At 44.1% G+C, this 8,929-nt stretch overlaps 1 long non-coding RNA gene and 1 pseudogene across 2 annotated transcripts; one reads left to right on the top strand and one right to left on the bottom strand.

Moving 5' to 3' along the window:
- Positions 1-321: 321 nt before the first annotated feature.
- On the bottom strand, positions 322-5,466 carry LOC145546734 (uncharacterized). The gene is made up of 2 exons (XR_014083171.1): positions 3,346-5,466; positions 322-1,085 (listed from the first exon to the last, which is right to left on the bottom strand). It is a non-coding gene; the product is annotated as an uncharacterized LOC145546734 (long non-coding RNA).
- Positions 5,467-7,877: 2,411 nt separating this feature from the next.
- LOC145546733 (ragulator complex protein LAMTOR5 pseudogene) lies at positions 7,878-8,279 on the top strand (annotated as a pseudogene). Its single transcript, XR_014083170.1, has one exon. The product of XR_014083170.1 is annotated as a ragulator complex protein LAMTOR5 pseudogene (transcript).
- The last annotated feature ends 650 nt before the right edge of the window (positions 8,280-8,929 follow it).

Genomic DNA, 8,929 nt, shown 5'->3' with positions numbered 1-8,929 from the left:
CTCTGTGATAAAGAACCCATCTGCCAATGCAGGAGAAATGAGAGACACGGGTTCGATCCCTGGGTCAGGAAGATCCCCTGGAGGAGGGCATAGCAACCCATTCCAGTATTCTTGCCTGGAAAATCCCAGGGACAGAGTCTGGGAGGCTATAGTCCAATCAACTGCAGAAAGTCAGACACAATTGAAGTGACTTAGCACGCACACAAAAATTCACCAATTTCAATACGTTTTTTTTAAACGTATGCTGATATGACAGCTGTCACCGTACAATCTAACAAAATTATTCTGAATGAAGTTAAAGACAACTAGAGGCTACCTGCATTTGCATGGGAAAGAAATCACAACATTAACGCCTTTATTGTCCATGACAGATCTCAAGATTGCAAATATAAATGTTATTAGACGACTCCTACCAAATACAGAAATAAAAGGATGCTTGTTTCACTGTCACAATCATGTTGGTAAAAAGTGTCTTCTTTGGGTCTAACACAAGAATACATGACAACAGGAAGACACACCTGTAGGTGACTGGAGACTTCCACTTATGCCTTTGGAAGATGTGAATGAACCTTTGAGTACATGGTGGAGAATGCAGAAGAAAATGTCAGTGACTGAATTACGTTGAAAGAGTGTACGTTTGTGGAAGGCATGGCAGAGGCAGAAAACCAGAGCTCCAGGATTTCCACTAGAAACTTGCAATGTTTATACACCAGGACTGAATGGTGATCAAAGGATAAACGACACAGGGGAAGGCTGGCAAAGCACATTTCAAAAGCTGATGGCAGTGCATCATCCTTCAGTGTAGAGATTTACTGAAGCTGACAAGATGAACAGCAAAGCAATGAACAAGTCATCACCCAGACTTCTGGTGGTCATACTCAAATACAGGCACAAACTTCATAATGATACCAACAAAATCTAGTTCATATAACCAACATTTTTAACATATATAACTAACATAAAGCCAATAATCAGGTCAATATGTGCATGAGAACAGCAACTGTTCATCCACTGAAGAATAACCCCGCTGAACTTCATGACGAGGAAGAACAAGAATAAATGTGAAATCCAAAATTCATCATGAACTGTAATAAAAATAATAAAATTTTAACAAAGTGAAATGTTTGCATTATTTAACAAATCATAGACCAAATGTCTCAAGGGATATTTTGTTGTTGTTGTTCAGTTGCTAAGTTGTGTCCGACTCTTTGCAACCCCATGGACTGCAGCACACCAGGCCTCCCTATCCCTCGTTATCGCCCATAGTTTGCCCAAGGGATATTTTGAACAGGACCAAATGTTCTGCAAGGGGTCTCTGTCATTACTGCAGAAATCCAGGACCTTGAAAGAAATACTGCTCCAAGTTTAAGTGCTCCAGGTGCCTCCAGCCCTCCAGCCAGCCTCTCCACTGCTCTCCTGTCCCCAGTGACAGGTCTCCCGAAAGACGCCAGGGGCTCTTCCCAATCCTCCCAACTGCCTTGGAGAAGCACCACTCTCCAGACTGGGAAAGGCTCTTTCTGTCCCTACTGACAGCAGAGCTGCACTCTCAGTGCTCAACCCCATTACCATTCAACAGTCCCTGCTTCAGAGTTCTAAACAGTTCAAATATTTGGGTCTCTAAAAAACCTCACCAGCTTTCTAGCTCTAAATTTACCCCCTTTTGCTTAGGCCCTTCAGGAGATACCCATCCTTTTCTCCTTAGCTCCTCTGCTCTTATTCATTTATTTGGTTGAGATTTAAGAAAAATATCATAACAGAATATTCTTCTCCCAAAAGGTGGAAATAATTCTAGAACTTGACAGCAGCAACAAAAATAGCCAATTAGGTGAATCAAATGCCCCTTCAATATCTTTTATTTGCTCCGTCTCTGATGGCCAATTCCAAGAACACTAATTATATATCCCTACTGGATCAGCTACCACACTCCTTATGGACAAAATCCTCAAATGATATTGGCAGAATAGACAGTGCACCTCCTATGGAGATCCAAATAGATCCCTCAAAACCTTTCCCCAGAATTAGTATCTTATAAATAAAGAGGCTCTTTAAGACATTAATTCAGTAATATGAGACTCTAAAGCCCAGGGCCTCATTATCCATTTGTACCATTCTCCACAATACTCCTATTTCACCTGGGAAGAACCAACAGCGATGCAGGTTCATCCAGGATCTCTGAGACATAATCTATATTGCTGATTATGATACTGCTGTCCCCAGCCCCACACTTTATCAGCTTTCATCCCTACTGACAACAATATTTTTTCTGTGACTGATTTATGTAATGCTTTCTTTAGTACCCCGGTAGATAAAGTCAGACAGTATCTTTTCACCTTTACTTGGGAAGGACAGCAGTACACCTGGAGAGTAATGCCCCAAAGGGTCACTGCAAGCCCTTCTGATTTCTCACAAACTTTAAAGCTGATCTAGATGGTATCAAGCTCCCTGAAGGCTTCACCCACCCTGAGGGTGACTTATATTTCTGCTCCCCTCCATGAGTGTTCTCACAAGAAAACACAGCCTCTATTGGCTAAACTTCTAGTCTGAAAGTGACAAAGTCTCTAAGGAAAACTATAGTTTGTTCACACTCAAGTTCACTATTTAGGACATTTAATCTCAAAGCAAGGACTGCATTTAGACAGCTTCACTGCATCCTGAACGCCCTAAAGCTTAAAACCAACCGCAAGGTTTTCCGGGATTGGCAGGTAACTGTTGTAATTGGATCCCAAACTTTTCCCTTATGAACCAACCTTTATATACCTTGTTAAAAAACTACTGAACTTAACCCTATCTTCTGGGAAGATTCAGATGGCATGACTTTTCAAATCTTAAAGGAATGTTTAATAAATCCCCCTACCCTTGGATATCCCAATTATCAACTTACTGTGAGGAAGATACCCCACGTCTGCTGCTTGGCACTGGAGCAGCAGCTGCACCAGTGCTGGAGCGACTTTGAGTAAATATCCCACGTACAAGGGCAAAGGAGAAGCCCCAGCAAGATGGTAGGAGGGGCGAAATCATGTTTAGAATCAAACCCCATACCCACCAGAGACGATCAAAGGGCTCAATATAACCTTGTGCACACCGGGACCCAAAGACTGAGCCAGAACTGTGTTTGGGTGTCTCCTGAGGAAGTATGGGTCAGCAGTGGTCTGCCGCAGGGCAGGGGCCCTGGTTGCAGTGGACCTGGGTATGGCATAAGCCCTCTTGGAGGAGGTCGCCATTACCCCACCACAGAGCCACCAGAACTTATACACAACTGGGGAAACAGACTGTTGGAGGGCACGAACAAAACCTATGTGTACCAGGATCCAGGAGAAAGGAGTAGTGACCCCATAAGAGACTGACCCAGACTTGCTCATGAGTGTCCAGGAGTCTCTGGCGGAGGCGTGGGTCAGTGGTGGCCTGCTGCAGGGTTGGGGGCACTGAGTGTAGCAGTGCACGCATGGGACATTTTGAAGGAGGTCGCCATTATCTTCATTACCTCCACCATAGTTTGGCCTCAGGTCAAACAACAGGGAGGGAACACAGCCCTGCCCGTCAACATAAAACTGGATTGAAGATTTACTGAGCATGGCCCCGCCCATCAGAACAAGACCCAGTTTCCCCTCAGTCAGTCTCTCCATTCAGGAAGCTTCCATAAGCTTCTTAGCCTTCTCCATCAGAGGGCAGACAGAGAACCACAGTCACAGAAGACTAACCAATCTGATCACATGGACCACAGGCTTGTCTAGCTCAATGAAACTGTGAGCCATGCTGTGTAGCGCCACCCAAGATGGACGGGTCATGGTGGAGAGTGCTGACAAAACATGGTCCACTGGAGAAGGGAATGGAAAACCACTTCAGTATTCTTGCCTTGAGAGTCCCGTGAACAGTATGAAAAAGCAAAAGGACAGGACACTGAAAGATGAACTCCCCAGGTCGGTAGGTGCCCAATATGCACCTGGAGATCAGTGGAGAAGTAACTCCAGAAAGAATGAAGAGACGGAGGCAAAGCAAAAACAACACCCAGTTGTGGATGTGACTGGTGATAGAAGCAAAGTCCGATCCTGTAAAGAGCAATATCGCATAGGAACCTGGAATGTTAGGTCCATGAATCAAGGCAAATTGGAGCGGCAAGCAGCCAAGAGGAGATACCTCACATCCAAGGTCAGAAGCAGCGGCCAAGGGGAGCAATCCCACGTACAAAGTCAGCAGCAAAGGCCGTGAGGAGATACCCCACGTCCAAGGTAGGGAGCAGCAGCTGCACTTTGCTGGAGCAGCCGTGAAGAGATACCCCACGTCCAAGATAAGAGAAACCCAAGTAAGACAGTAGGCGCTGAGAGAGGGCATCAGAGGGCAGACAGACTGAAACCACAATTACAGAAAACTAACCAATCTAATCACATATACCACAGCCTTGTCTAACTCAATGAAACTAAGCCATGCTGTGTAGGGCCACCCAAGACGGACGGGTCATGGAGGAGAGGTCTGACAGAATGTGGTCCACTGGAGAAAGGAATGGCAAACCACATCAGCATTCTTGCCTTGAGAACCCCATGAACAGTATGAAAAGGCAAAATGATAGGACACCGAAAGATGAACTCCCCAGGTGGGTAGGTGCCCAATATGCTCCTGGAGATCAGTGGAGAAATAACTCCAGAAAGAATGAAGGGACGAAGCCAAAGCAAAAACAACACCCAGTTGTGAATGTAACTGTGGATGTGACAGCAGCAAGGTCCAATGCTATAAAGAGCAATATTGCATAGGAACCTGGAATGTTAGGTCCATAATCAAGGCAAATTGGAAGTGGTCAAACAGGAGATGGCAAGAGTGAACGTCGACATTCTAGGAATCAGCAAACTAAAATGGACTGGAATGGGTGAATTTAACTCAGATGACCATTATATCTACTACTGTGGGCAGGAATCCCTTAGAAGAAATGGAGTAGCCATCATAGTCAACAAAAGAGTCCAAAATGCAGTACTTGGATGCAATCTCAAAAACGACAGAATGATCTCTGTTCGTTTCCAAGGCAAACCATTCAATATCATGGTAATCCAAGTCTATGCCCCGACCAGTAACACTGAAAAAGCTGAACGATTCTATGAAGACCTACAAGACCTTTTAGAACTAACATCCAAAAAAGATGTCCTTTTCATTATAGGGGACTGGAATGCAAAAGTAGGAAGACAGGAAACACCTGGCTGCTGCTGCTAAGTCGCTTCAGTCATGTCCGACTCTGTGCGACCCTATAGATGGCAGCCCACCAGGCTCCCCTGTTCCTGGGATTTTCCAGGCAAGAACACTGGAGTGGGCTGCCATTTCCTTCTCCAATGCAGGAAGGTGAAAAGTGAAAGTGAAGTCACTCAGTCATGTCCTACTCTTCGCGACCCCATGGACTGCAGTGCACCAGGCTTCTCCGTCCATGGGATTTTCCAGGCAAGAGTACTGGAATGGGGTGCCATCGCCTTCTCCCGGAAACACCTGGAGTAACAGGCAAATTTGGCCTTGGAGTACAGAACGAAGCAGGGCAAAGGCTAATAGAGTTCTGCCAAGAGAACGCACTGGTCATAGCAAACACCCTCTTCCAACAACACAAGAGAAGACTCTACACATGGACATAACCAGATGGTCAACACTGAAATCAGACTGATTATATTCTTTGCAGCGAAAGATGGAGAAGCTCTATCCAGTCAGCAAAAACAAGACTGGGAGCAGACTGTGGCTCAGATCATGAACTCCTTATTGCCAAATTCAGACTTAAATTGAAGAAAGTAGGGAAAACCACTGGACCATTCAGGTACGACCTAAATCAAATCCCTTACGATTATACAGTGGAAGTGAGAAATAGATTTAAGGGACTAGATCTGATAGAGTGCCTGATGAACTATGGACAGAGGTTCGTGACATTGTATGGGAGACAGGGATCAAGACCATCCCCAAGAAAAAGAAATGCAAAAAAGCAAAATGGTTCTCTGAGGAGCCCTTACAAATAGCTGTGAAAAGAAGAGAAGCGAAAAGCAAAGGAGAAAAGGAAAGATATACCTATTTGAAGGCAGAGTTCCAAAGAATAGCTAGGAGAGATAAGAAAGCCTTCCTCAGTGATCAGTGCAAAGAAATAGAGGAAAATAATAGAATGGGAAAGACTAGAGATCTCTTCCAGAAAATTAGAGATACCAAGGGAACATTTCATGCAAAGATGGGCTCAATAAAGGACAGAAATGGTATGGACCTAACAGAAGCAGAAGATATTAAGAAGAGGTGGCAAGAATACACAGAGGAACTGTACAAAAAAGATCTTTATGACCCAGATAATCACGATGGTGTGATCACTCACCTAGAGCCAGACATCCTGGAATGTGAAGTCAAGTGGGCCTTAGGAAGCATCACTACGAACAAACCTAGTAGAGGTAATGGAATTCCAGTTGAGCTATTTCAGATCCTAAAAAATGATGGTGTGAAAGTGCTACATTCAATATGCCAGCAAATTTGGAAAACTCAGCAGTGGCTATGGGACTGGAAAAGGTCAGTTTTCATTCCAATCCCAAAGAAAGGCAATGCCAAAGAAGGCTCAAACTACTGCACAATTGCACTCATCTCACACGCTAGCAAAGTAATGCTCAAAATTCTCCAAGCCAGGCTTCAACAATTCGTGAACCGTGAACTTCCAGATGTTCAAGCTGGTTTTAGAAAAGGCAGAGGAACCAGGGATCAAATTGCCAACATCCACTGGATCATCAAAAAAGCAAGAGAGTTCCAGAAAAACATCTATTTCTGCTTTATTGACTATGCCAAAGCCTTTGACTGTGTGGATCACAATAAACTGTGGAAAATTCTGAAAGAGATGGGAATACCAGACCACCTGACCTGCCTCTTGAGAAACCTGTATGCAGGTCAGGAAGCAACAGTTAGAACTGGATGCAGAACAACAGACTGGTTCCAAATTGGAAAAGGAGTATGTCAAGGCTGTATATTGTCACCCTCCTTATTTAACTTATATGTAGAGTACATCATGAGAAATGCCAGGCTGGATGAAGCACAAGCTGGAATCAAGATTGCCGGAAGAAATGTCAATAACCTCAGATATGCAGATGACACCAGTCTTATGGCAGAAAGTGAAGAACTATAGAACCTCTTGATGAAAGTGAAAGAGGAGAGTGAAAAAATTGGCTTAAAACTCAACGTTCAGAAAACTAAGATCATGGCATCTGGTCCCATCACTTCATGGCAAATAGATGGGGAGACAGTGAAAACAGTGACAGACTTTATTTTTAGGGGCTCCAAAATCACTGCAGATGGTGACTGCAGCCCTGAAATTAAAAGATGCTTGCTCCTTGGAAGAAAAGTTATGACCAACCTGGACAGCATATTAAAAAGCAAAGACATTACTTTGCCAACAAAGGTTTGTCTAGCCAAAGTTATAGTTTTTCCAGCAGTCAAGTATGGATGTGAGAGTTAGACTATAAAGAAAGCTGAGTGCCAAAGAATGGATGCTTTTGAACTGTGGTGTTGGAGAAGACTCTTCAGAGTCTGTTGGACAGCAAGGAGATCCAACCAGTCCATCCTAAAGGAAATCAGTCCTGAAAATTCATTGGAAGGACTGATGCTGAAGCTAAAACTCCAATACTTTGGCCACCTAATGTGAAGAACTAACTCATCTGAAAAGACCCTGATGCTGAGAAAGATTGAAGGCAGGAGGAGAAGGAGATGACAGAGGATGAGATGCTTGGATAGTATCACCGACTCAATGGACAGGAATCTGAGTAAACTCCGGGAGTTGGTGATTGAGAGGGAGGCCTGGCATGCTGCAGTCCACGGGGTCGCGAAGAGTCAGACACAACTGAGCAACTGAACTGAACTGTCTTCCTTTTTGTATGAAAAAGAGGGAAATGGAAGAAGGAGGCGACCCACGACGAGATGGAGGTTACCTTAGAGCAGCACTTGGAGGACACAATGAAGAATCCATCCATTGTTGGAGTCCTGTGCACAGATTCACAAGGACTCGATCCAGGTTGCCGCAGAACTCTATCAGATGAGCATGCTGGGGTGATATCTGTTCTAGCCCAGCTAGCAGCTAAGCTAACCTTGGACCCCACTGATATTCCTGTGGTGTGTTTAGAATCAGATAATGGGAACATTATGATCCAGAAACATGATGGCATCACAGTGGCAGTGCACAAAATGGCCTCTTGACATCTCGTATCAGTTCTCCTGCATATCAGTTCTTCTGCAGCCTGTCACAGGGACTCAGTCGTACCTTATGTTAATTATCTTATAGAACTATTAAACCATTCATGTAATATGCATTGGGCACTTTTCTATTAATTTTAGAGTAGGTTGCTTTTTGACACTGTGTAGATTTAGTTAGGAAAGGATCATGTTTTGAAGCAGCAGGTTTAGGTCACCTTGTATATAGAATTTTGTTAAGTTTAATAAACCTGGTTGGAGGAAAAAAAGAAAAAAGAAAAAGCGGGAAATGTCCTTGGAGTACTCACCCAAAAACAAGGGGATCACCACCAACCCAACCACTAGATCCCATAGCCTGGCATACCCTCTCCCTTACCTAGGGCTACTGCTCACTGAGAAAACTATCACAGATCCCCCTTTAACCATCTTTGGGACACACGCTGTTCCAAGCTCTTAACATTCATCACACTTCAGCAATTTTCAGTACACCGTCTCACTTCCGAGGAAATTCTCCTGTTAACTGTCCCTTATATATTGCTCTTTATAGCTGTAATAACTTCAACCCTGCTTCTTTTCTCCCCACCTCTACCGAAAAACCCCTCACAATTGCTTAATATTGACAGATCACCTTCTCACCCCCCACCCATGATGATGTACAGAAAACTTCTGGAAAATGCTGACTTTTCATGGTTCACCAATGGTTCTTACTGGGAGGATGAAAATGGTATATACTGTGCAAGATATGCAACATCAACTCCTTTTG

This window comes from Giraffa tippelskirchi, chromosome 4 (assembly GCF_054371585.1).
Source record: "Giraffa tippelskirchi isolate mGirTip1 chromosome 4, T2T-mGirTip1v1.2.pri, whole genome shotgun sequence".
NCBI classification, from domain to species: Eukaryota; Metazoa; Chordata; class Mammalia; order Artiodactyla; family Giraffidae; genus Giraffa; species Giraffa tippelskirchi.
This window is presented reverse-complemented; position numbering and strand designations above follow the sequence as displayed.